Genomic DNA, 6,535 nt, shown 5'->3' with positions numbered 1-6,535 from the left:
GACCTGTGGCAAGGTAGAACGTCATGATGAGAGCATATAGCAGAGCAAGATCACTCATCTCATGGCCAGAAAGCAAAAGAAAAAAAGAGGAAGGGGCTGAGGCTCTACATTCCTCTTCAAGGGTACAGTGCCGATGACCTGAGGACTTCCCTCTGAGCCATACCTCTTAAAAGTTACATCACTTCCCCATATTACCATATTACCATATTACCAAGCTTTTAATACCCAGACCTTTTGGGAGACGCTTATTGAAATCATAGCATTGTATATACAGAAAAATCACAAGTGTAAAGAGTCACGCATTTTCACAGTGAACACACTCTTGTTGTTCCCACTCTGGTCAATGAACAGAACATCACCAGTTCCCCACACATTGTGGTCAGTCTCAGCTCCTCCCTGTAGTTCACCACCATCCTCATCTGTTTTTAAACTTTATAAAAGTGAATCATGTAGTATATACTATTTTGAGACGTATTATTTGGCTCAAGATTATGCTTTTGAGGGCCGTCCACATAATGTGAATCTGCAGTGCACTTGTACTCATCTCAATGTAGTATTTCATGATGTGCACATGCCACCATTTATCCATTTTCCTTGAGAGGCGTTTGTGATATTACCTGTTTCTGGTCACTGTAAGTCATGTGCTGTGAGTATTTTTGTACATGTCTCTTGGTACACATCTGCACTCATTATGTGCCTGGGAATAGACTTGCTGGAGCTCATAACACAAAGCTGTGTAGTTTTCTATAGTGGTGGTAACACATTTATGCTTCTACAGCCTTATGTGAAAATTCTGATTGTTGCACAGCCTCCTCAATATTATAACCATTCCAGTCAGCGTGTAATGGTACTTCATTGCGTTAGAATATTTTCCTAATAATGAATAGGGTTAATCACATATTTTTGGGCCATTTTTTTGTGAAGTTCTTGTTCTGGTCTCTTATTGGTTTAAATATCTGTGGGAGCCCGCTGGCATTTGACATTGGAAAAGTAACTTCTACCATTGAGGCATTGACACAATCTATGACTCTATTGGGATTTTCTGAGACAAGGGTCTCAGCTATACAGATGAGAATGACCTGAAACTCACTGTGTAATCCAGACTGGTTTTATGGGATTACGGGCGCGCACCACCACGCCCAGCTCAAGGACTTTGTTAAATTTGACCTTATGATGGGAGGAACTCAGATAGCCAAAGATCTGATCTCCTCCCTAATAGTTGCTTGGTGCTTCCTGTTGGCCTGCCTTTAAAAGGAGCTGTTTCTGTGAAATAAATCGGACCTCTGGTCTCCACACTATTGAGTGTGCTGTCCTTTCTCAATCCTCACTCCCCAACTCAGGTTGTGATGGCTGGGCCGCCACAAATATCTCTTGATATCTTCACCTCCACAGCCAGCTCCTCGTATAGATTGACTCTGGTTTGCCTGCTGGGCTCTCTGTCACTCTATTTCTTTTTTCCCTTCCATAATCTCAACACAGCCAGAGGAACTGCTTGGTTTAAGAGTACATAAATGTCTGAGCTGGGGAGTAGCACCAAATTGCTTTCCAGATTGGTCACATCAATCAACCCTCTCCAGGGATATATGGGAGACCTCCATGGACCCACATCCCTTCCATAGGTAGCATGGCCAAGCTTTTGTTATTGTTGTTTTGTGTGTGTGTGTGTGTGTGTGTGTGTGTGTGTGTAAAATGTTACCTTGTTTTGTGTTTCCTGATCACTAGTGTTGCACATCTCTTTATACTTATTTCCTCCTGACAAGTTTGGCCCATGTCTTTGTTGTGTTCTTTGTGTTTTTTGTACACATTTGAAAAAGGTTTTCAGTGTAGTCTTAGTGGCAGATATTGTAAATCTCTTCTTTCAGCTTTTAGCTTGCCTTTTAAGGTGCTATCTGATGGACAAATATTTATAATTCTAATGTAGTCATATATCAGTTTTTTTATTAGATATTCATTGTTTGATCTGATTAGGGAAAGCTTTTTCTACTTATATTTTCCATTTGAATTTTAAACATTTGCTTTTCTTGTGCAAGTTCTTCACTTACTGGATTTTCTTATATAGTAGGAGCTAGATTCTAATTTTATCTTTTAACATATGGATAACCATTTTTGTGAGTTCCATTTGTTGAATGTGGCCCCTTTCTTGCCCAGTGATATGGTATGCCATTTTTATCACATAGCAGGGTTCTATACATGCCCGGTCTGTGTCTTGGCCTTATTCTCAGCCATTAGTCAATTTATCGACCTTTGCCACAGCCACACCATATTAATTATTTAGTTCTACTATCTGGGAGAAGGGCTGCCTCTTTGCTTTTCTATCTTAGAAGAGTCCAGGCTAACAACTGATCATTTACTCTTCCATATAAATTTTAGAGTTATCTTAATTAATTTCAAAATCTTGTACTCTCATTGAGTCCACAGCTCCTTTTGCAGAAACACACATGTGAAAAAACTGAGAATACATTCAATTTATAAATTAAATAAGGAAGAACTGACTTTTGTGTATTGACTATCTATCCTGAGACTTTGCTGTTTTTACTTATTAGTTCCAGGAGATTTTTTGTAGATTCTCAGGGGGTTTTCTTCATAGATAACCATGTCACCTGAGTGTCAAGATAGTCTTACCTCTACCTTCCCAGTCTGTGTGGCTTTTTATTTCTTTTTCTTGTGTTATTGCACTCTTGACTTTAAGAGGAAAGTACCGTGTCTCACCATGGAGTTTGAGGTTATCTGTAAGTTATCTATAAATGTAATCTATCTACACCTAGCTATTCAAGAGTTCTAATCGTAAGTGGGTGTTGGACTTTGCCAAATGCTTCTCCGCATGAATGGATATGATCATAGGACTTTGTAATTCTTGAGCCTTTTGATATGGTGGGTTGGTTTTTGAGTGCAGAACTAAGGTTTAGTTAAATAAGAAGGTTTGGGCCTTCTTGTTTCCGCACTTTGTTTCTCTTTATCGCCCTCTCCATTCCACGATTATCACTGGCCTCCTTTTTTGAACAGTTCATGAAATCCACAAGCTCAGTAAACGCATGTCCTCAATATGAGAGAATCTAGGCTACAGAAAGATCCACAAGAGGGGAAGTGAATAAGAAAGAGGGTGCGGAAAGGAGCAAAGAGCCAGAGGAAGAGCCTGCAAGGTCAGCAGGGAGCAGCGGCTCCCTCTGGTGGTCATCCTCAGGCGCTGCGGGCTATATGGACTGCTCCCAAAACGGGGCTGGAGAGGGCGCAAGAGAGTCTTGAGTAACCCGGTGGGGGGCAGCAATTTAATGAGAGAGGACTCCTGAGTCTAGTGCTTGTGGTTTTGGTTGGCACTGGGCTGTTGGTCCCTCTGCAGGCCTTGCCTGGATGGAGGCTCCTGAGCTTTCTGAGACTGTCATATTGAGCCCTGGCCCCACCTGTGACAGGCGTGCTCTGGAGGGTGGCTCTGTGAGGAAAGAGGAGTTCTCTCGTTTCCAGAGGAGGAAATAAATGCAGAGATTTTGAACAAATTGCTCCAGCTCCTCGCAGTAATAGCGGTTTGTTTGCTTGAATGACACTGCTGTGAACCCATCTAGGTCCTGGACTTTTCGCTCACATTCCCGCTAGGTGACCTTGATCACGACATGGTTTTAAACTCATCCTCACACAATGACTCCCAAGTCTGTGGCTCCAGACTGCCACGTAATCCCTTCACTTGGACATCTTGGAGGCCTCTCTGACTTGCCTTGTCCAATATGGACTCTGGGCTCTCTTCCTTCGCCTTGCAGAAGATGGCATCACCATCTCCCATGTGTAAGAGGCGGAAACACAGAGATATTCTAGGTTCTTCCTTTGCCTGCCCTTCCCCTTCAACCCATCAGCCGGCCCTGTCACCTCTAGTTCTAAGACACAGCTTGAACTCACCCGCTTCTCGTCCTTTTTTCCCTTGTCCCACCATACACAATGACTCCCAAGTCTGTGGCTCCAGACTGCCACGTAATCCCTTCACTTGGACATCTTGGAGGCCTCTCTGACTTGCCTTGTCCAATATGGACTCTGGGCTCTCTTCCTTCGCCTTGCAGAAGATGGCATCACCATCTCCCATGTGTAAGAGGCGGAAACACAGAGATATTCTAGGTTCTTCCTTTGCCTGCCCTTCCCCTTCAACCCATCAGCCGGCCCTGTCACCTCTAGTTCTAAGACACAGCTTGAACTCACCCGCTTCTCGTCCTTTTTTCCCTTCTGTACCACCATCACCTACAGAGAGAGCTGTAGGAACCTCCATGCAAAGGTTCCTGCTTCTCTTGTGGGTTTATACGTCCCACAGTCATCACATGAGCACATACTGCTGACCCACTTCCCTGTACCACACCTACACGGCCACTTTAAAACTCTTCACTGGCCGGGTGTGGTGACACACACCTGTAATCCCAGCACTCAGGAGGCTGAGGCAGGAGGATCACTGTGAGTTCAAGACCAGCCAGGGCTACATAGTGAGTTCCAGGTCAATCTCAACTTCATAGTGAGACCCTGTCTCAAAACAAACAAAAAAACAAACAAAACTCCTCACTGTGGCCCACAAGCACCCACATGACTTGATCTCTCCAGCCTGTCCTGCCGAGCTCCTCTTCTCCTCCATCTGTGTTCACTGAGGTTTAGATACACTGCTTTCCTGCAACCCTTTCAGCTCTTCAAATGCTGTATTTCTTGCCAACACAGGGCCTTCCTTTCCTTGTCCTGTTCCTTCTACCTGAGATGTTCTTTTTCAGTCTTTGTTTTGCTAACTTGTTCTCCCTGAGGTCTTGGTTTAAATGCTGCCTTCTCAGAATGCCCTGCTACTCCCCCTCCCTAGACCCTGGATATTTCTTCTACGCATATCTCTCTTGAAATCAGTGAATTTGTAACTTATATCTTTTGCAGTGGGTGGTATGCTCTTTTGGGGCAGCAGAAAGGACTATTTAACTCACTCACCTATGTTCACCTAACACCTGGGAGAGGTGTTTATTGAATAGGGAACGTGGGGCTAAGGCTGTCTCTCACCACCTGTAGCCTTTTTGAGAGCTAAAGGACGTGTTTAGTCTCCAGGGTTTCTTTTCATCAGGCTAAGCCCCCTGTGCAGTAGCCTAGTCTGAGCAGCAGTGTCCAGACTGTTTTCTGTGGAACATTATGATTTGAAAAAGGCTCCACGGTGAATTAGGTTTAGGGAGTCAGAGTACACAGCACGGTAAAGACTGTGAGAACCCTGCTGCAAAGAGCTCGTTTAGTGTTGCTCAACCTCGCTGACCCCAGCCTTGTGTGCTTGATTGTTGTGAAGGAAATGAATGGGCTCTGGAGCTGTGGCCAGCTTCTGCCCAGGGACTGCTGTGGAGGCAGCCATTGAGGGTAGGGGGCTGGGCCGTGGGCCAGACAAGGTCCTGTGGCTGTGTGGCTCTCCATGGCTGGTGATGATGAACATGCCGGGCGCCTATGGTAGGCTAAATAAAGCGCCCCAAAGATATTCACATCTTGATCCCAGAAACTGTGCACTATGCTTGTCATGACAAGAGGGATTTTGCAGGTGTGACTAAGTTAAAAAGTTTAATTACCTGGGATTGTCATCTGTCATCTGTATATGCTCCGTGGAATCATGGTGATCCTTGTGAGAGAGACACAGAGGGTCAGAGCTGCAGGACAAGGTCATGTGATGATGGAAGCAGGGACTGGAGCGATGGACTTTGAAATGAGGAGGAAGGGGCCACGTGCCAAGGATCACAGGCAGCTGCGAGAAACTCAGAAATGCAAGAGAACAGATCCTCCCCTCAGCTGTACCACACCTACACGGCCACTTTAAAACTCTTCACTGGCCGGGTGTGGTGACACACACCTGTAATCCCAGCACTCAGGAGGCTGAGGCAGGAGGATCACTGTGAGTTCAAGACCAGCCAGGGCTACATAGTGAGTTCCAGGTCAATCTCAACTTCATAGTGAGACCCTGTCTCAAAACAAACAAACAAACAAACAAAACTCCTCACTGTGGCCCACAAGCACCCACATGACTTGATCTCTCCAGCCTGTCCTGCCGAGCTCCTCTTCTCCTCCATCTGTGTTCACTGAGGTTTAGATACACTGCTTTCCTGCAACCCTTTCAGCTCTTCAAATGCTGTATTTCTTGCCAACACAGGGCCTTCCTTTCCTTGTCCTGTTCCTTCTACCTGAGATGTTCTTTTTCAGTCTTTGTTTTGCTAACTTGTTCTCCCTGAGGTCTTGGTTTAAATGCTGCCTTCTCAGAATGTCCTGCTACTCCCCCTCCCTAGACCCTGGATATTTCTTCTACGCATATCTTTCTTGAAATCAGTGAATTTGTAACTTATATCTTTTACAGTGGGTGGTATGCTCCTTTGGGGCAGCAGAAAGGACTATTTAACTCACTCACCTATGTTCACCTAGCACCTGGGAGAGGTGTTTATTGAATAGGGAACATGGGGCTAAGGCTGTCTCTCACCACCTGTAGCCTTTTTGAGAGCTAAAGGATGTGTTTAGTCTCCAGGGTTTCTTTTCATCAGGCTAAGCCCCCTGTGCAGTAGCCTAGTCTGAG

Source organism: Fukomys damarensis, unplaced genomic scaffold (assembly GCF_012274545.1).
Source record: "Fukomys damarensis isolate Sample0158 unplaced genomic scaffold, DMR_v1.0_HiC HiC_scaffold_16, whole genome shotgun sequence".
NCBI lineage: Eukaryota > Metazoa > Chordata > Mammalia > Rodentia > Bathyergidae > Fukomys > Fukomys damarensis.
This window is presented reverse-complemented; position numbering follows the sequence as displayed.